We start from the raw sequence: 22,607 nt of genomic DNA, 5'->3' as shown, positions 1-22,607 counted from the left end.
AACTCAATTGTATTAAAAAAGAAGAAAAAAATGAGCTTACCTGAAAACAGAAAATTCACATGAAAAATCTATGTGCACTCCACAGCTTGGGAAACAAGAACCCACTTCTTCTGGGACTTGAAGAGGAGACAGGGTGGTGTCAGTCCTTGCTCTTGTTCAGCTGTGCTCCTGGGGGTACCAGCTGAGCCCCAGAGCTGAGCCTTGGGCTGTTCCCCTCACTCTTGGCACCTGGAACAAGAGGAGAGGCGCTCAGCTCCCTCTGCACAGGAGCAGCACAGCGTTCCTCAGCCCAGGCACGGCGAGGGATGCCTGCACTGCCCCACTGCTGCACACACAGCCCCAGAGCAGGGAAACCCAGTACAGAGCCATCAGTGACAGGCACGGCTCTCTGCTCCTCTGCACCAAAGGTGCCCTCCCAAGATACCCTGGGGACACACACAGCACTAGAAGCTATCTACAGAGCATCATAACTCTCCCTCAGAGGGGCTACTTTTCTAGATAACAGTAGCCCCATAACAAACCTGCTAAAGCCCAGACTATAGCAATAACACTTTATGGTAAGAATTTTGTTTTGAGCTGCCAGTTTTTGGGTGACCAAACCAGCCAGGACTAATTTCTAACAGGGGCATTAACAAAGGACTTAAATTACCTTGTACTTTCATCTGGTATCATTCTCTTGCAACTCTGTTTTTTCCCTTTCCCTCTCAACCCTTACATATTTCACCATCCATTTTCAAGGATGGATGACTAAATGAAGCCCTTTATTAAGGCTCAATTTTCAAAAGCAATGTCACCTTCCAGTTTCCCTTTGCTTCAAAAATTAGCTTCTAGAGGCATTTTCTTGAAAAGCCTACATCTATACTTATTTAAACTTTCTGGGGAATAATTGAGTATGGAAAGTAAGGTTTAGCCTGATTAAATTTTTATTTCCATCTAAAAATAAAAGGAAATGCACAGTAAAGAAGTAGGAAAGCTTGAGCTCTCTATTTTTTTAAACTTCTGAAAGAGAAAGACAAAGGAGACATAATAAATTTTTTTCCTTTCAGAATTCATGAGAAACTTATGAACATATTCTTAAGTTTTGAGCTCTGTAAAGTTGACTGCTAAATGCTTGATGTGTTCTGAGCTAGCTGATCTTGCTGGCCCCAATTTGAGCCATAGGACTACACGACCTCTGGGGGTCCCTTCCAAACCAAGCTATCCTATGATTTTTCCAAAGGGAACGAAGACTGGTCTTCTGCTTTTCACAAACACAGCCAACCTTTTCTTTCATGTTTGCCACCACTTCTACTATATGCATCTTCTCCAACAAGGAACCTTTCAACAGCTGAAATCTATACTCATTTTATATATGAAAACTCTAAGTTATTTAAATTCCAAGTTATCAGAAGTATCTTGTCACAAAAAATGAAAGGATTTAAACTAGCCTGGTAATAAAACTAAGAGAATGCATCCTAAGTCCTCCACTAGATAACACTAAAGAAGGAACTGGGGGTAAAAGAAAGTTGGTGTTTCCTGTAGAAGAAACTCCAGCTTTACAGGAATACATTTTCTAGCTGCGATTCTGAAGGCAGGACAATATTTTTTAAAGCATCTCTCATGTCACACGGCTGTCAGTGACAGCAGTGGAATCCCTTGCCCAGCCCAACCTCTCCCTGCCAGCATCACTCTCCAGGCACAGCTCCCTGTGCCAAGGCCCAAGGTCACACACAAGCCCCATCTCCTGTGGATCCTCACACGGCCACGGCCCAGCCCTCCAGCTGCCTCCATCGTGGCCCTGTGTCAAACCTTCTAGCTTTACTCCACAGTAAAAAGCCAACTTTTCAAACAGCCTCTTGGAAGATAAACACTCTGAGCTTTTTCTCCCCAAAAATTCTTAAGCATGTGTGTTTCTTGATTAATACTAAACAAAAAGACCCCTTGTGCAATGCAGCAAGATCTTTTTCTGTTCCTCCATGTACCTGCTCTCAGCAGAGAGGAATAGAGACATTATTTAATAGATAAGATGTTCAGGGAATGAAGTACAGGCATTCCAGTTCTAAAATATCGTAAAGACAAGATATTAAAACAAAAAATAAAAATACTTTTTCCATCATTAATGTGAAGGAATGTCATACAGGATTGGAAATTTCTCCTCAAATCTAAGTCAGGCTTATTCCTGTTCCTCTGACACTTCTGTCATGGCTGTCTTCTCCCTTGCCCTTCTCCAAGGGGGAAGTGCCTTCTCTCAACCCCAGCAACACACTAGCCATCAGACTCTATCAATGCTTCTGCTGCAAGAGAGCACTGAGACAAGAAAGGGGTAATCCCCTCAGAAAACCACTCACATGGGTCTACCCAGCAAGTGGATACATATTTTTTCTTTCATTTTTCAAGAATCACACAGGTACTTCTCTATTCTAATAAAATTATTTCAAATAAATAATTTTTACCACGACCACTTTTAAAGTTGAGCCTTAGACTCAAACAGATTCTAAAAGAGACTGTTGTTAGATATGAAGAGCTTTTTCTTCAGCATGCCCGTAGTTTGCTTCAAAGCTCCTTGTTTAAATAGGAACAGTTGACATGCAAAGTCAAATTTAAGGATCCTGGGAATAGCTGTGCATGACGGGCAGCTGGCAGGCAGGTCTGCTGAAAGGATGCAGTTCTGCACATGAAGTCACAAGAGTAAGATTCCTAATTATATGCAGTAACCAAGGCATGGAAGAAAAAACAGTTCATCAGTTAGCATCCAGCAGCACAGTGAGGAAGCTTTGTTCTCTTCTCTGGAAAGAGGACAGTCGATACTGCTCATATCAAAGCCTGGATCCACAGCCCTCCAGGCTTAATTAGAAAATCATGAAGAGTACAAAATGGCATTGGATACAAAATGATCATTTTTCAAGTAAATTTAGTGGAGTGAGCACTCTCACATTTACAATCCACACTCCCTTATCCACCCTTTTTCCCTCGTTAATGATACAGAGTTGGCTGCAGATGCAACAAAACCTGTCAGCAACTGCAGGGTGTCCTAAAGCAAGTCTTGCCTATTATTCCAGCTGTACAGATGAAGGTCGCTGACACTGCTAACACCTCTGACATTTTATAATCAATTGCCAACATTTACAGAGGAGAAAATACCCTAGCTTTGAACACACTCAGAAAGAAAGAAATTCTTCTCAATTAATTTTAAGCTTGCTCTCTCTGAGCCAAAACATAAAATATGAGGCAACCTAACAAGTCAAATATTAGTGAGATTGTTTCCTGGCAGCCAATGCCAGATTCTGTTTGTATATAAACAATTGTAGTTTATCCATCTCTTCAAAACAACTGCAGTATGAATAATTATAAGGACAACGTCAGAGAAAACTGCCAAATACTATTAGCTGAAGAAAAATAATAATTTAACTTTGAAAGCAACTATGAATATTAGACTATCAGCATGTTGCTAACACCAAATACCTATTGGTGAAATCTAGTATTTTGTGGATTAGACTCTTGGAAGATGAAAGGGGATGACCTTTACCTATACATTCACTGCTGGTAAAGAATGATGAAGCTCTTGCCATACAGTGCACATTCACCTCATGCCTGCTTTTCAGAACAGGAACAGAAATTGCTGCCTTTTAAACTAGTCTTACATTGATTTTTAGCCAGCTACAATATTCCACTGCTATAGCTAAGGATGGAGGGCTAAGGAAGAGATTTTAAAACAATAATTTGTAAAGGGTCCATAAGTCCTGTCTGATTTATAAACTGTCAATGTGCTTGATGAGTTCAGCAGCTGAGAAGCCCTGGATCTGACATTATTGCCCTTACTCAATTGTTCAAAGCAATCATTTTGAGTTAATACAGGGCCTCAGAGAACATGGGGATCTCTAACTTAAGACCTTCTAAAGATCTATATTTGGTCAAATTTGTTGCTCCTGACAGTCCTCCTCACCCTCCAGCTGCTAATTCAAACAACCAGTCCACCCTTGCTTTTCACAGGAGCTCGTTGCTGTAGGTTGTAACATTTGCATCAAATACAATTGCCAAAGGCACTCCAATTTTCACTAATAGTTATCATTAGGAGGGGGAAAAAAAAGTATTTTTTGTCCAAAAAGAGCCATTTCCTGATGTTTAGCATAGGCAGGATAATGGTCACAGGCAGCATCTTGGCTCAGCAGGCAACAGTAGTGGGTGGTAAATGAGAGTGCTGGGGAGGGGACAGATCTTTTTCCAGGGGGGAGAGGGGGCAGTGTCTGCTAAAGGAGGCACCCTGATGGCAGCAGATTTATGCATCCACTCTTGTCAGTCTAGGAGGAGGGAATCATTATGCAGGGCCAGCTGCAGGGGTGTGCACTGCTGTCGGGAAAAATTAGGAGTCTAGCAATGAACTATAAAGAAGGGAGAAATGACAGAGTGAATGAAAACTCCATGATAAACCCATTTAGGCTCTCTTCACCCTGGGATGAAATATGAAGCATAATCTCTTTGGCATATATGCTGGCAGAGAGTCAAACAAATATGCCTAGGTGCTCTCAGGCACACGACCCAGAATGTGCAATGACAGCCTCCACCCCAAGGACTGTGACTGCCCGGGGTGTGGGGCAAGAATCCTCCCTCAGCAGGTCAGCTCAGCCCTGGGGAAGGGTCACAGCACACCCACATGCTTTTGGGAAAAATCTCTGCTGCCCAATGCCTGCTTTGTGCAAATACCTTGGAAAGAAAGCTTTTCCATTTGAATACCTTGAGGGAGTGTGGGGGGTCAGGGTGGGCACAGAGATAACTGGACTATAAAAGAGTGAAAAGCACCCAAAGAAGGCCCTGGTATTTCACCCTTATTTGAGAAAATGATAACTTCCCAATTTTATGTGGCATTCCTTCCCCTGGGAGAATTTCTGAGGTGGGGAGGTCTGCATAACTTCTTGCCCTGTTTAAGGCAGAAGTGTGTTTTTTCTCCTGTGCTAAGACATTCAGAGATAAGAAATATTCCAAATATTTTTTCATTGCGCTTGGTTATAAAAAATACGGATATTTGGTCATACTGGTATCAGAAAACAAGGGAATAGGGAAAGAGCAGGCAAGGAAAGCAGTGCTCTTCAATACACTCCCAAAAGCCCCTGGTTACAATTCAAGCTCCAAGCCTAAGAGGGAAAGTGTTTGGTAGCTTTTCCTTCTGCCCGTCCTGCCCACTGTTCAAACCTAGGGGCTGGTGAAACTCTTTCTGGAATGCTAATGCCTTGCTGAAAGCCAGAAGGTACAAAATGGGAGCTGTTTGGAGAATGCTTTCCTGGGGGAAAAAGGGAGGGAGGGATGTACTTCAATACCTTATTTAAAGTTACACATAGGGACCCATAGTGTTAGGCATATTTTTACCAGGAACAAAAGAAATACATTTTGCTCAGCATGCTATCATTGTAAATTCTGCCACCCTATGTCCTGCAGTGTAAGCTCTACGAGATACAGTTTGATGAGAAAGGTTTGTTCAATTAAGTGTGTGAGAATCAGGGAAAACAAAAACAAACCACAAGCAGCTCTACTGTAAAAGTCCTTCTTTCTACTACACAGCACATTTGGAAACATGGGTAATTATTCAATTCTCTGTAAAATACTTTGAGTATTTTTTAAGGCAGCTCTGCTATAATTCTTCCTGGTGGCATCATCTATCAAGTGTAAAAAATATTTATGCTACCAGGTGTCAGATTAAGACACCACTGACCACACTGTAACTACCTGGTGTGTTCTACAAACATTTATACCCCATGTAGGTCTAACAGCTAAAAAAACTGCAAAAGCTCAAAAGTACATTAAAAAAAAATCACTCCAAAACAATGTTGATACATCACTTCATTAACATTTTGAAGGTGTAAATGGGGTACTGAAGTGAAGAATGGGGTCTTCTGATGAAGTAAATGAAAGATATCTACATGCATGAAGGCTCAAAGAACATAATTCTGAAGGCCACTGTTTGATCAAAGTTTTGTGAGAAAACACAGAAATAAACCACGAGCTGTTACAGTGAGCAACAGAAATAAAACTGGCAAATTTCTAAACTACAAAACTGTATAACTGTCAAAGTGCAAAAAATACTTCTTACAGCTACATGGTTATGTGTCACTTTTTTTCCTAAGAAAAGTAAGGACAGGCAAATGTATAATTTTAACATCAATTCAGGAAAAGCTTTAATAGTAAGATACCAAATATATTATGGAAAAAGGAAAAGGAACACAGTTATTTATCTGACTTGAAAACAGCACAGTGTCAAGTTAATTTAAAATTCAATTTCAGTTTAAAGCATTACAAGGAAGAAAGAATCCTATGTATCATAGGCTGTAAATTGAAATCCTAGCAAGGTTTTTGTCTGCCAACTAGCTGTGTATCAGCTATAAAGCCAGATTGCAGGTGCTTCTTTTAGGAGATTGGGCTGCAAGGCTCATATTCCGAGAAGTTTGTCATTTACTATTCCCAAAGGCATTTTATTTAAATTTTTTTTATAGTCAGTTAGTTAATGGAAAGCTGGCAGTACAATAACCCAGAGGTAATTTCAGCAAGGTACAGTACGTGATGCAAAAGCACAGAGGGTCCTACCCTGTGGAAGTCACCAAGAAGGTGCACATTCATATAAACACATCTCTTATAAAAGCAAACATGAAAAACCAGTTTGTCTGCAAAAACAGCTTTTAAGGTGACAGAAATTTAATAAATAAATAAATACATCTTGGAGTTGTTTCCCCTTTCTAGAAAATACATGTGCACAAAGGTGTTTCATTTAAACACTACACAAAACCTTGAACACAATGGTTTGAGGGAAGAGGCAGGATAATCCTCCCAGTTTTCTGAGCTAAGGGATACACAAATCTGATAGAAAGGACATTTAATTCACCCCTGAACTCCAAACTGAATGAAAGCCTACTCAAATTTGGTACATATTATAAAAAAGTGACTCAAGGACAAGCGCTAGACTTCCAGCTTCAGAAGGTTCCAGCAAAGTGCAGCAACCAGTCTGGTCAAAAAGGCAAATTCTGCTCAGAAAGGCAGATTCTGCTCCTCAGCCACCAGCCACTAACAACCCAGCTGGCCAGCAGACAGGAGCAGGGCTGGAAGGGCATGGAAAAGCTGCACCAACAAAGAAAATAAATGTGTATCCCTGACCTTCGCTCCTCCAAAGGAAAGGCAAAGAAAGGCTGCCATTTACAGCAGCTGGGCTACTTTTATTTAGTCACACAGGCCTTGAACCTCCTTGTACAAACACTGAAACCTCAAAACCTTGCTGAGGGAGCAGATGAGCACCTTGGAAAGCTTAGTTTTGTCAAAGTGGAATTTAAGGTGTGTGCAAATTGGTACCTAGGAAAGGGTAATCTTTGAGGACATGAATTTATCTCCACTGACATATCCACAGCTGGGAATCAGTGTGAACAGCTTCCTCATGCTGATACATTCCACTTCTTTTTCAAATGGAAAGATGTGGAAAACATTAGTAGAGGTGATAGAAAAATGTTTTTGTACTGCAGTAATGGCTTTTATCCTATCTTTGAAAATCACATAATTTTGTGTAAATTTATCATATATGCCCACTACACAGTTACATTCATTTTTCATAAAATAATAATTTCTAAAAATGCTGGAAGATTTACAAACACTAAGGAGGGAGGAATTTGATACAGCTTGAGATGGAAAAAAAAACTTTTACCCTTAAATATTTTTTTTAAAATACATCTGGGCCCCTACCTGCTCCCACAGCAATACATCAGTCTGTGGTTATGCTCCTTTCCACTCCCCTTCAAATCCCCACTTAAACCCTCACCATTTAAATGGCTTATTCACCTTTTTGCCTTACCATGCATTTTTGGACTTACACCTCTAAGGTAAATTTCAAAAAACTTTTCCTGGCACTTAATAATATGGAAACCACCACCACTGCACCAATATTTATACACATGGAATTACAAAAATATACCATTTACTCTAATGCACTGCTCTTTCCCTGCTTCCTACTCTAGCAGAAAACAGAAAGGGGTTTAGCAGCGCTAAGGAATTGACTTAGGATATCTTCACTATGCAGTGCCCTAGTGAGAAAGGTTTACATCTGAATTATGCAGTGTCCCTTGCAGAATGGCCAAAACAAGCCTCAGTTTGCCTAAATTTCTGAGCAAACTAAGAATCACTGTTTTTAAAAAAACAAACACCAAAATAATCCAAATTTAAAACCATGCTTCATCTTTTACAAGGAAAACCAGGCCACAGCACAGGGATGTTGCACACAAGAGGACACAATACTTGCTTTCTTTCCAAGCTGTCCCTGACACAGCATGTGACCCTATTCTAATGCTACTTTTTACTAAAACATTTTTTGGTTGCCAGATGTTGCACAACCCAAAGAAGGAGGACTGGGAGCTGGAAATGCCAGCTGCCCCAAGATAACTTGCCTTGGACTAGCCTGAGACTGGAGTGTTCCTCACATGATGGAGAGAGCCTTCTGTGCAGGACTTGAGGCTTCAGATTTTACCAGTTTAATGGAGTTTGGGAATTCAAGTTGTACCGGACTCTGCAGCACTGTCTGATACCATTTGATTGTGATAGGGGCCAAACCAACTAGCAAAGGTGATCAGAGATGGTCATACACAGACACGACCACAGGGTTTTCATAGGAAGGCTCACAGTGTACCGTGGAGCGGGTAAAAGGATTAAATCCTGCATCAAACTCCATCCCACTGCACATGTAAGAACAAACAAGTGGTGCAGCAGAAGACCAAAAGCAGCCTAAGATTGATTTTACATTTAATTGTCAATCATTTCATCTCAAAAAACTAAAAAGAGATTGTTTTAAAATAATTTAAATGTTTCAGTTTTTCCCCTTACATTTGGTTTGCACACCAAAGTGATAAAAAAAAGCTTCAAATATTCCCGTGTTATGCAAAAAAATTTTAAAGTATTGCTAGCACTTCTGAAAAAAAAAGAAAAATATCTCAGAAAACCCAAAAATATAATCAGATTCTTTGAAGGCACTTTCTGTTCCTCTGAAACTTTTATACTAATTGGTGAGCCCCTCATTTAATCTCTTATCATTACCGATCATTTCTAAATGACTGAGATTTAGGATACAATATTTTAATACTAATGGTGTACCTAATGAGATCAGATTTTTAATAAGATTCTAGGCATTTATATTAGAGAAAGGCTTTGACAAAAAATTAGGAAGGTAGCTGTATATCATTAAGAGTGAGCCTGTTCAGATCATTATAATCACATTTGCTATTCTTTTTTCATATACCAATACGTGGTATAGGTGAAAATCACACAAATACATAAATCCTTGATACTAACACAAAATGCCTGCAGGTCCATTTATATCTCATTCTCAGTATATACACAAAACTTCCAGTAAGGAGATGCTATGGAGGATAAACACATGCCACTTGTGATTAACTTAACCAGATCTAATTTGGCCAGCAACAACGTTAGCTACTTCCTAACTTGTTTATTGACCACTATCAGAAAAACAATTCAACATCCATGTCAGTACTGATATTCTAATTTTAGTATAACCACTTTTTATTCCTCATCTTGCCTGTGAAATACATAATTATGAAAAGTAATTATCATCATATATAGAGGTGTCAATAACTACTACTAAAATTCTGCTGCTTCATTTTTGTGCAGAAGTATATCTAGAGCTACTGCAGGTTGCCAGTAAGACTGCAGTGTGTCCATATGTTAGATTATATACAGCCTAAGCAAATGCTGAGGCACATCATCTTTCAGTATTATAGCAATTTCGGGCTTGGGCTGATTTTCCTACAGAAATACAACCAATTAGTATTCAATTTTGAGCCATACCAGAAACACTCTTTCAATAGATTCAAGTGCCTTGATAATTTGCAGCAGCTCTTTTGATGTGACTAACCTGGAAAAAAAAATTGAACAGACAAGTATGCTTAATTTCTGTTCATTCCTGAGTTTATTGCCACTCCTGTTTCTGTGCCCATCCCTCCTTCACTTGGGTCCAGTACAAGCCATCCAGGCCTCCCAGGACAGGGAGGAATCCTTGACCCACATTTGGAGGTTAAACTCGTGGTGGGCTTCTGGGGTTTAGTGCAGGCAGCATGAGATCACCTGCACTGCTTCTCTTTCCAGGCTGAGGACACTGAGGTCTCTGTATAAAGCACTGTTTGTTCAGAAAAACAACAATGTGAAGAGAGGCCTGGCCATAGCAGGGAGTTAACAGATCTGCATGCTCACAAGGAGTCTTGTGCCTCCTGCATGAAAGCCCTGGAAGAGCTTCTCTGGCTGCTCAGCCGAGCCTTGAGACTGTCTGGAAGATGTCATTTGCTGCAGATTGAAGTCCTTTCACCACAGTCTACATAAAGGCAGGAAATATCCATAGTTCCTCTACAGGAAAAACTGTCTTTTGAACCTACAGTGGTATTTTGTCTCTTCACCTATTCAGGCTGGAGCACAAAGCCCAAGAGAGCCAAGAGAAAGAGATGCACATGCAGTCAGTCAACACCACAATCCCTGATGCTGCTGTGTATCTCCAAAGCACTTGCTGATGTCCATATTGATTTGCCTGCTGAGGAAACCCCTATTCTATACCTATAACCCAATTGTTCCTGCAGAGACAATTGAAAGGTAAATGTAGACAGATTTTTCTATGTTCCCAGCAGAGTCATCCAAGAATTGTCCACAGATTTAGCCAATTGGGTACCTATTCAACTTGCTATTCTCCATCTTAAACTTCTTATAAATAAGACATGAAGGATAAGAAGTTTTGATCCAACCAGAAAACATAATTTGTGCCGAAAGCTTGTGTTAGTGCTAGCTGCCATTAAACCTCACAACTACACTGCAAGTCAGCCTGAAGAGAAAGTGTCCTTCTATTGCCAGGTATAAGTCAGTTCACAAATATGGTGTGCATAGGAATAAGAAAGTTAAGGTATAGGATCAGTGCCAGGATACAAACATATTATGCCTACACATTGTTATTCCAGTTCAAACACTCTCGCCTACTCTATTTCTGAAATGTATTAGCTTCACTTACGAGTAAATACAACTGTAATGAATACTAATAAATAGACTACAAATAAATAAAGATGAGATTTTTTTTTGTCTTTGATGGGGAACTATTACAAGAGACTTACATGCAGACAGAATGGCCATTTCCTAATACAGAATCCATCACTGTCACTTAACATATGACTCTCTTGTAATGCTGTGTTATGAGACAGAAAGTCAAATAATCTCTCTTGCTTTGATGAAAGCATGAGGAAGTTGACTCAGATAAAAGCAGAGAGTAATCTGTTTAAACAGCTTGGGTCCAAAGTTGAAAATTAAACAAAATCAATAACAAATACAGGCCTGCTGTATTTGGAATATGGAGAATCTGCCTTGAGCATTAAATAAAAAAAAAGATTAAATGTTACTACAAAAATATTTCATGCCAGAATATTCTATATGTGATGTTTGTGAAGACCCTCATTTGTTTGAATTTGCATGTGTTTATTCATGTATAAATTGATATAACACACACTATTTGCTAGTAATTATGTAGTTTAAGAAGGTTTTGGCTAATCTAGAGGTTATGAAGAATATCAGGGTAAATTTATATTTATTAGAAAAGCAAAGAAAGAAAAAAGTGAAAGCCCTTAATGAGTTCCAATTATTTAGGCTCCAAATGTATCTTTGGTGATACATTTCTGGAACATATCTATTCAAGTCATTTATTTATCTGAGCTAGTGATGTGTTCAGAGGGAGCACAAAAATGCCTGCATCTTGGGTCACAAAACGATTTTTAAGAAACTGAAATTTTTGGAGAGAGGTATTCAACAAATCCTCTCTGCCTTTTTAGAGAAAAAGCAAAAATGTGCAAGTTATGTTTGCAAAGTAGAAAAGATAATTCCTTCCCACTCCATCCATAGAAGATTTGGCATGAGTACTTACACAGTAGTATTAGCAAGAAAACTCACATAGAAGACAAGAGAACAGTTTAAAATTGGATTTGGATCACTACAACACATCCTTCCTACACCTTAATAGCCAAAGGTGTGAAGAGTTGAAAAGAGAGTAAATGTGCTGTCTTTAGTTGATAAATTCAAGTATTCATGAAAGAAATCAAAACCTAAAATCATCACTGCAGGCTTCTGAGAAAAGATATTAAATGTGCATGAACCTTTTCTACACAGGCAACCTGCAAAATCCTCCCCATTAACCTGTCTGAGATCTTCTGAAGTAAAAGCAAACTCAAAACCCCCAAAGCACCTTTCAGTTCTCAAAATTATTTTTCCATAATAGTCAGAGAGAAAGGCCAGTAACAGCTCTTGCTACCTTAGTAAAAGCAGGCAAGTGTTTTAAGTTTATAACATTCAAAGTGTGCCTGTGAACATAGTTTATTAAATTCTCTTAAAATACAGAATTACTGTAATCATAACAAGAAGAAGCATTTAGCACAAATCATCAAATTTATAACTGACTTCCTTTCACCATCTGAGAGAAAATAGCTTTTCAGATTTTTGTCCTTCTTCTCAGCAGTCCAAAATAATGTCCCTCAAGGAATTGAACTAGTGAAAAGGCCAAAATTTTCCAGAAGGAAGATGGAGGATAACATATTAAGCTGGCCAAAAAAAATAGTTTCAGATTCATCGAGTACTGTGAATGGTATTTTTATCCTTCTGTAGCAAAAAAACCCTCAACCCAAATTCACATTCCTTGAAAAATGTTTGGTCTTCCTAAATATTTAGAGAGGCACACGTTGATCTGCAGTTCTGCGAGTGGAGTAACTTTAGGCCTTGTGATTCCATTTGTCTCAGAACTTGAAGTGTTTGAACAAAACCCATGACACCTGCCTGGCCAAGGGTTAAAGCAACCTTTCACAAGGAAGAAATCAGTCTTTGTGGTTCTTGGGATGGCTTCAGGCCCATAAAGAAACAATTGCATTACGCCCTAATTACTGCAGCTGACTCAAAGCACAAACTGGAATCCCTCTGAAAGCATTTCAGAACATTTTGTAATACAGAAAATTAAGGTGTTGCATTATACTTCCCAGACCTGACAGCAAGTTTTTTTTCAGAGCTCATTTAAAGTAGAACCAATATAAAAAGGGAGGATCAACAGGCATGACAAAACTATGCAGAGGACAGGATACATGGAGAACAACTTTCAGCTATAACAATGGACTGCCGTGTATGACTCAGAAATGGCAGCTCTAAGCTCCTACTGCTCTATTTCCCCCTGCAAATTAATCTAAGTAAATTTCAGCGAAAAAAAAAGTTTGTTTTTTACCCAAAAGTTTGTTTGTTACTAGGTAACACCACCGTTATCCTTGCCTCCTGGTAGAAAGGAGCAACATCTGCAGCAGATGACCTATTAAGTTTCCCAACATTCCTGTGAGGAACAGTATTTTATTGTTCAATTTGGTTTATCCATAATATGTATCTCCATCTTCCATAGTGATGGATAAGGAGTTTTGATCAAGCAATTTAATACTGGGGAAAAGGAGCTAGTATTTTATAGGGTAGACATACATATAAGGACAGAAACATACAATACAGAATTATAAGGAAAATCTGCAGTTTCCTAGATTCATATGTATCTCTTTATATGTATTTTTCCTGTGTGTGTATATGTACATTACAGATATGCTAGGAGTAGCAACACTACCTCTACAGGGTTCTATCTCTTTCTCACAGTGTATATATTCCTGGAATTAATCAGTTGGAAGGACAAGCAAATATCTACACTGGTAGGTAGTTGCTCATCTTTAAGGCAAGACATATATATTGCTGGCTAATGCCAAAATAAAATCATAAGGTCTATATATTAATTCAATATAAAATAAGGTTGGGAAGCACTTGCAATAAAGTGACACAGTGTAACACAAGCCACTATTTCAATTTCCACACCAGCCTGCAAAGTGAAGCAGCCAAGGAGCAGGGATGTGCTTTTAGCTGCCCTGGCTAGTGGGCTCCATTTCCCTGACAGGAGCAAAGCTGCAGCCAGGGAGGAGCAAATGCTGCAGCTCACCCCCTGGCATCTGCTCGAGTCTGGGAGCCTTACACAGGAGATCTGAGTCAGGACTTTAGTACAAAGCAAAGGCAAAAAGCACTGATGCACTTTTCCAACCTCAACAGCTGGCTTTGCATCTGCAACAACATAATCCCTTCTCCCATTTCCAGACCACAATCTGGGAGCCTTGTCTATGTTTAGGCATTCATTGGAAAGTTTTCATTCCAGTTCTGTATACAAAGACTTCCCATTATGTACTTTCTTTCTTTACACCTTAAAAAAGTGTCTACTTTGATATTTTCAAACCACCTTCTGCTCATCTACAATCCAATTCCACAGCAAGTTCTGGACAATCCACTGTGCTTATGCCTTACAGATGTTCCTCCTGGGCAAGCATGCTTATTTACAGATTGCAATGCAACCCTGTAGCATGGAAGTAAACAAATTAACAACCCACTCCATCCTGCAAAGACACATGCAAACCTAAATTTAGTTCCTTGTCATGAGAACACATTAGCAGTTAAACTATCCATCTTCACCACCATAATTCAACAGCAGGCTTCTCTTTGTACAACAACATGAAAATAAAGCTGCTGGTAACTATTATTTTGATGTATCTGGCAGATAGAGCACAGCATGTCCGTTCAGCCAGGGCACTGAACTCAGTATTCCTGTGGTCAGAAGCCCTTTGACTCGTCTCAACCTCTACCTCAGTTAAATTTCTCTTTTGGTTTCTCCATCATGACTGTGGGGCAGACAGTAAATGCATTTGCCTCCCCAGGGAGGTACAGAGCACAGCTGCTCTGTGGTGACGTGCAGGGGAAAACTTGCTCTTTTATATTTTTCCTCTGCTCAGTCTCAGGCCAGACACACAGGTCATCCTATGTACACAGGATTTTAAGTGGAGGCCACCAGCTTGTCTGATGCATGTAATTAAATTTGTTTTACAAGCTTGTAAGTAATTAAATATCACTTCTCAAACTGAGATTTTAATTGTCTTGAGTTGCCTGACAATAGCATTTTTCTCAATCTAGTTTGTTCCCAAGTAAATGTGAAATTTTAAAGGAGCTACTGCTGATAATTCTACAAGAACTAAAAAGCAACAAAAAATGTTCAACTACCCATAGCTTTAAGACAATAATTATTAAGTATTCCCAATAAAAAAGATTTAAAAGTGTATCCAGATTTTCATCGGCTTCTTGGTAATGGAAATGTTAAAAGACAAACACAGAGCATTCTGCCTCTGTTTACATGATGCTCACAATAAATCTGAGGCAGATCTGAACCACAGTTTTAAATCCAAATCCATGTTTTTCAAGTCAGACCTACATCTAAATTACCATAAGACTATCTGTAGATACTCTCTTAATTTGGAAAATTCATTAACTGTTTGGTTATGTAGAATAATGAAGCCTTAATTTCAAGTATTACCGTAAATTATTCAATTTCACAATATACTAAGCATCATCTCAAATTTTCAAAAACCTACAAACTCCCTGGAGGAGCCACTACCACACAAACCTGTCAGATGTGGGACAGAACTCTTTTCAAGATCTAAAATGCAGCATACAAAGTGGCCAGGTACGTACCTGCCTCCACTGCAATGGCACTCAAAGAGTCACACCCTTGCAAAGTCCAGTTAAAGGACATAACCACATTTTCAAAACTTAAAAATGCAGTCTGTTTTTCTCTGCAGCTGTCTGTACTTGGCCCTAAATAGCAGACAATCCACATTAGGTTTTGGAGAAAAGAGCTTGCTTTTGTGCAGTCAGATACAGAAGAGAGATCCAGACATGGCTTCCTACTGATAGACAGGGACAGGGCTGTACCCCAAGCAGGCAGATTCTCCTACTCACTTGTAACACTGCCCCAAATTTCTGTCAAGCCATGGGAACTGTTCCCAAACTCCCTAAGCCAAAAGAGGAGGAGGGGGAGAACTGCTCTCTGTGCAGTTACCCCACGTTATATGGGTGGAGGTATCTCCTTTTAGAGTCCCTTGGGGGGAGCATTAGAGTCATCCCTTGACGATGCTTTGAGAAGATCAATTCTTGCCTTTGACCTGGAATACTGTTAGAAACAGGATTAGGATACAATGACACGGAGTGGTTCTCACAGATTTTCACCAGAACAACCAGGCCAGTGCAAATTTGCAGAAGACAAAAGGAGAATTACAGGGGCACCTTAGGATCTACCAGCAAGACAGAAACTTAACTAGAAGCTACATAATTGCATTACTTCTTCTCAAAATATTGAAGACTCAAAATATCCACATGTCCTGAAAAAGGCCACAGAATTAAAGCATGTACATGGGCAATAAAGCCCATGAGGTTCGGTAAGATTTGTATCAACAAACCCTTAGACATGCAGAAGGATATAATCAAGGCCAAACACCATCATGCAATATTAAAAACTACAAGGTCATCTGAAGTCAGTTGCGCAGGTAGCAGCTCTCCATGAAGCTATCCATGAATCTGTGCCACAAGCTGAAAGTTAAAAAGAGCTCATCAGAATCCTGGAATCCTAGACTGTTGTGGGTTGGAAGAGGACCTTGAAGACCATCTAGTTCCAACCCACCCGCCATGGGCAGGGACACCTTCCAGCAGACCAGGTTGCTTAGAGCTCCATGCAACCTGGCCTTGAACACTGCCAGGGATGGGGCGTCCACAGCTTCGCAGTTCCTGTGCCTTTCCACCCTCACAGTAAATATCTAATCTAAAAATCTAATTTAAACCTACTTTCCATCAATTTGAACATACTCCCCCTTGTCCTGTCACCGCATGCCCTTGCAAATAGTCTTGTCCCATCTTTCCTGTAAGCTCACTTTGGGTGAAGTGAATACTCACTTCCTTCTCACAGGAAGGACACAATTAGGTGACCCTGAAGCCTTCTCTTTTCCAGGCTGAACAATCCTAATTTTCTCAGCATTTCCTCACAGGAGAGGTGCTCCATCCCTCTGGTCAACTGAATCACAAATTGAATTTTTAAAGAAAAATGGATACTAAAATACAGAAAAGGCATGTGGAGTGTTCAATTTAGATGTTTGTTTTGGGGGGAATTTGATTAATTGATTTATTTTAATTTTTTTTAAAAACCCATCACTAAGTATGAGTCTATCCTTAAAAACTACAGTATTCTTACAATGGCTCTTAAATATTTTGTATTTCCCTTGTGAGATTAAATGATGATATATGATTTAACTCCCACATGATGTGATGAAGGGAGATGCTATATGTTTCTCTTTCCTTATTCTTTTCTGTCTAGTGTTGGATATTTGACCATTTGTGTGCTGTTTTGCTCTTAGTCTCAGCATTTATGGCATCCTGACCTGAGACAATATTCACAGAAGGGAACTGCTAAGATGTAATTGCTTTAAAACTACACAGGGGAGGAAAAAACCCCTACCTTAAATAAGCTATTAAAGCCCTACTACAAACTCCTGGACCAGCAGCACCAATATCTCCTAAGCACCTGCTAGCTATTTAACATAGACAGTTAACCCAATACTAATTATTCAAACTACCTTCTGTTCTACAGTGGAGCTCAGCAATTGTGATGGGTAGTAGACTTTAAAACTCAACACTTAAATTACTATAATACTTCAGTAAGAAGTGACATATCTTCACAGACACTGTTAAACTGCAACAAGTGATTGCAATAATGACTGTATGTTTACTATGCAATTACTGTCTTTCTAAATCCCAAGGGAACAGTATGTGAAGTTAAGTATTACGTAAAGTATTAATTCAATTTTTAAAAATTATCTGAATGCATACTGAGTTATAAGCCCCTAAAAACTCTTACTTACATTTCAAATATGTGTGTTTGACTTAACCAGCTTATAACACAATAAAGCAAATCATTATGAACTGCTGACTACAAAAAAAATCCAGTCTGTTAAATTATTTTTATTATGACAATTACAATAATTTCTTTCATGGGGCATGCTACCAGTTGTGCAGGCCATGATCTGAATAAGAAACAGTGTCAGTTGAAACACTGATGCAACAACATTCATCTGCAATTCCACACACGTGCACTCTGGGCTTCAAGCATTGTACAAGATATGCTTGAAGCTGAAACCCTGAAGATGGTTTAAGCTCACCATCAGCTTAAAGTGATTTATTGATAGTTATTAAGTATTTACTGTGATAGACACAAAAAACCCCAGCAAGGTTTTCTACTTGGCTAAATCATACACATGGTTTCTGCAGCTTCATGTTTATAACTGCTTCTCTTTGAAGAATCTCTGAAATAGTCTGAGTTCTCAGGTAAAACTTCTAGAAGCTTGTGAGAACCTACTCATCTTTCTGGTGCTTTTATGGACTTATAATGATAATTAAGCCATTTCTAAACACTCTTGAAACAAGAACAGCCATGGCAGCTGTTCCCTCTTGCCCAATCGTTGGGGAGAAAAATGTATGGAATGTGTTTAACTAATGCAGTTGAGCAAAACCCACTTCATCATGTTGAATTACTTATTTGTAATGAGTTACTTGTTCAACACTGGCCAAAACAAAGTTTATCCACTTACAAAGAACTGATCAAGTCAGAACTCTTAGAATTCAGTTGCAATACTGTTAATCTCTTATTGTTAATTCACAAAGTTAAGAGAAAGGAAGCTGATTTTAATTCATTTAACAGAAACCCAAAGACAAGATTGTTCTGTTATTAACAAATGCTTCAAAGATTTTCTGCCAGTCCTGTTTCCTCTCCAGCTGGGAATAAAGTTTTCTTCCCTATTAATACAAGTCAATCATTCTCTGCCTCAAATTCATCTTTGAAGTTTCCAGTGATCTCAATGTTCCTTTAATGAACACAGATTTCTTTTTAGTACATAAGAATTCCTTCTTATTACAGGATATTTTAATTCATATTTGTTGGTTAATGTTAGAAAAGTTGAACAGTAAGTTTCATATGAAAAGTACTAACAATACTGGGAATGATGGATGATACCTGTACACACATGATGGTCAATGGATGTTGTCCTGGCACTTTCAAGAAGACAGCCATGTTCTGCAGTTACAAAATACCTATTTTTCTTGGAATTTGGATACTGTACATTCTGTTGTGAGGTGATGTGTCATATTTACACCAAAATCCTCTGAAAGGTGGTGGCTGCAAGAAAAGTTGTCTGACACAAGTAACAGAGAACAAGAGCCAGCTATTCCACACAACAATCATTTAACCTCACAAATTAGAGCAACAAAGTAATTAATTTTCATAAAGCTAAGCACCAAAGGCCTCACAGTAATCTTGTCTCTGGAATTAAATTTTAACATGAGAACATACTAGCACATGGAAGAGTGCCAGTATTTTGGTTTATACTACAAAGGTGGTTACAGAGGTACCTCTTGTCATAAACAACCAGTTTGATTAGCAGTTTAATGGGCAGACTGTCCTCACTGTGTCTAGCCTCATCACCCTGAGCCTCTACACACTCTCTCCAAACTCTCCTCTGGAAAGAGCAAGTCTGCCTTATTTTAATCTGATATTAGTCTTCAAGTATAAATAATACATGGAGATGAGCTAAAATGTCTCATTGATTAAAATTCTACACTGTGAGCTTGTCACATTTCAATGTGCAAATTGCTTCTGTCTGGCCTGCATTCAGAAGTCAGTCATCTAAATATATATACACGCTTGATTTTAAGTTTAGTATCACAGCTGAACCACAGATTAGAATCAGAAGAGATTTTTCCCTACAATGAATTTTTAAGTAATGATGTATCTGGTCAACTGATTACCTAATGAGATGACTGTATTACATGTTGTGGCTGCCTTCACACAGCTGTGAAGAGCTCAGCCAAGCCTTGGGTTGAAAGCTAAGCTAAGCCTTAGGTTCTACCATGGTTTGCAGCACTTTAACTATAGCTATAGTCCTCAGAGAAGCCAAGAAACCAGCAAAACCGAAAGGCCATGAATACCAAATTTGCATAGTAATAGCTTTTTACATGTTTACAAGCAATTCTTAAACATCCAATGTATCTAGGTAGTTTCCTTGGGAAGCAAACACAAAAGTCAGCTCTAGTAAGAGCAAGGTTTAATTATTTGTCCTCACATATTTATGATTAGTACTGCAGAGTCTGTACATAAAGTGCAAAGGTGGTCAGAGAATTATGATGTTACCCTGCCACATGCTCAAAATTTTTGGATTTCAAAGTCATATACACAATATTCAAAGACTGAAATGTCCCCCTTGAAAGCAGTGGTCAGACTTGCATAGGCACCTTTAGAGAAAAGGGATGTTAGAGAATCCATACATTTGCTATGCACAACTTGTTTCTTAAAACCACCTCAGAATGAGAAGTCATTTCAAAGTGACTTCTGCTATTTGAAAGCAATATGTCCATAAAAGCTCTTCTTTTACTAGTTTGCTTTTATTTGCAGGTTAGATAACCAAATTACTTTCTAGATTAAGAAATAGCCTATAAACTCAATAATTCAACATATGGAGACAAACTCAACAGAAAAAATACAGCCCTGCCTTGACCAAAATCGTATTTAAATATAGTGCTGTGTGAAGAACCTTCTCTCAGGAAGGCACACTGATTGAAATATGATAATGGAAGTAATGGCATTAATGGCCACCAGCAAAAGAAATAGCAGGAAAAAATGCACGTAAACCACTGTCATGCTTTCTGCCAAGAGCAGAAGGAAAGGATTGCAGAAACATTCAGTTCTGCCCAGTGTTTTTCAGTGTATTAGTGCTAGGACCAAGTCTTTTATTGCTTAACTTATTATAAGTTTGGAACAACAGACATTGTCTTTAACTGGTGAACACAAGGCAAAGATTGGTAAGGTCTCCATGCTTACCTCATAAAAATTAAAAAACCACCACAAAATCACACAGCAATAGCAAAGAACTACAAGATGCAATTCTTGTAAGAATGAAGGTTATTAAAATGAAATAATTTTTGAAGTATTATTTTCTATGGCTTAATCTTTTAAAAAATGCCCATTTTTGCTTTTTCAATTTTACTTTATGCTGCCAAACTGACAGTTTTAAAGAAAATATGGCACCTGCAGAGACATCTTTCCAAATGAGAACTTTAAAAACATTTATTTAACTCATTAGAAAATTTGTTATTTAGTTATCATTGCATGATTATATAATGAAAGGAGTAGAAGCTACTCAAAACAGAAGCAATATATTGCACTAGATCTGTTTATGAAAAAAATCTAATTTATAATACCTGTAGCTCAAAACCACATATGCACAGCAATCCATAAACAAACAAACAAACAGAAAAAAGGCAGATAAATGTCTGCTGGTAATTTCAGATTATACATGACACATTCTGGCATGTGCATCATATTGATATGCACAACAATTTCATGTTTATCCATTTAGCTGTATGCAGTGGGTGACAGTGCAGAAAGCAAGAACCATTTCAGAAAGGCAAATTGCATGGAAATAAAGTCTTTTTCAATTGCCCAGCATTTTCTGAGGGCCAAGGCCACGCACTCTGACAGACAGCTATAAGGATGGAAGGACTGATCTGCAGCAGTGCACACATGCTGCATTGACCCAGGTTATTAAGATAATGATAGAGTAGCTATTTCAACATTTTGGATGAACGAATAACCTGAATTTTCCACAGTAGTAGAAAATACTAAGAAGAAAATGGTAAGTAACCTCACAGTAAACTGACAAACCACATAGCTATAAAGGAGTTTTGGCAGGCAGTTGTCACCTCCATAACTTTGTCTTCCTTGCCAGTCATCAAGACACAAATCAAAGATACATAAAAGGAATTAAAGTAATTTGTAGAAGATGAGTGTATGCCTTTGTTGGAGTTCATAGGAACTACTTGAATCCATCACATCTTACAGGAAATGGCAAATCTTGAAAAGGTAGTAATTTGATTTTTATTTGTAAATCCTTCTTGCATGTTGCACAATTCTGCTAAGATTGAACAAAACTTTGTTTCATTAAAGCTATATATTCTTCAAAACACCAAATGGTATCTAGCCTGCAAAATTATCACAGTTTATTCCCAGGGATTGGATCCCACACAAGGAAAAAACCTTAATAAGTGACAGCAGTTCATGCAGAATTCCTGTGAAACTAGTCCTTTAACAGCAACACATTCCTCTAGTTTTCTAGAAGCTTCAAAATCTGTCTGACCTGAATTTATTTTATAGACCTGATAGGAAAACCTTCCCCTCCCTGCATTTCTGTGAATAAGCAGAAGAATACCTTCAATAATACAAGTGTTTTACACGTGATAAAAGGTTAACTTCACCAGAAGCCCAGTTTTGAAACAGAGCTTAAAACAGGCAACACAGCATGCTGTAACAAAAGGAAAGAAAAACAAAATATGGGATGTTTTCCTTCAAAATAAAAGAAAGTACTGCAAAGGCTCTTTCAAGAGGTGAGCTAAAACATGCTCTTGCCCTTCTTAAAGTTGTGAGGGAAGTCTGTGACAGTGTGGCCAGACGTGTGCATTTGCCTCCAGAGGCTATTGCATCTGCTACAGGTTACAAGTTCCCATAAGCAGCATGCTCTCTGTTGATGTGAATATATTATCTGTATCATTTTGGTGAAGTTGTCAGTGAGATAACCACAAACAGCAGTCTCCTAGCCCTACCATAATGTAGTGTGGGAATATGAGTCCAAGTAGTTAATGCCTGGTGGCAGAAG

At 38.7% G+C, this 22,607-nt stretch overlaps 1 protein-coding gene across 4 annotated transcripts in view; it reads right to left on the bottom strand.

The window, feature by feature from the left end:
- The window catches only part of PLXNB2 (plexin B2), a 252,000-nt gene that overhangs the window by 170,735 nt on the left and 58,658 nt on the right, over nucleotides 1-22,607 (bottom strand). For all 4 annotated transcript variants that reach the window (XM_063155404.1, XM_063155401.1, XM_063155403.1 and 1 more), the window contains exon 3: nucleotides 41-228. The gene's annotated coding sequence lies outside the window, so the exon portion shown is untranslated. The remainder of the gene's footprint in view (nucleotides 1-40; nucleotides 229-22,607) is intronic.

The sequence above is a fragment of the Melospiza melodia genome, chromosome 4 (genome assembly GCF_035770615.1).
Source record: "Melospiza melodia melodia isolate bMelMel2 chromosome 4, bMelMel2.pri, whole genome shotgun sequence".
Classification (NCBI taxonomy): Eukaryota; Metazoa; Chordata; class Aves; order Passeriformes; family Passerellidae; genus Melospiza; species Melospiza melodia.
The sequence above is the reverse complement of the archived record's forward strand: the minus strand, read 5'-3'. Positions and strand labels throughout refer to the sequence as shown.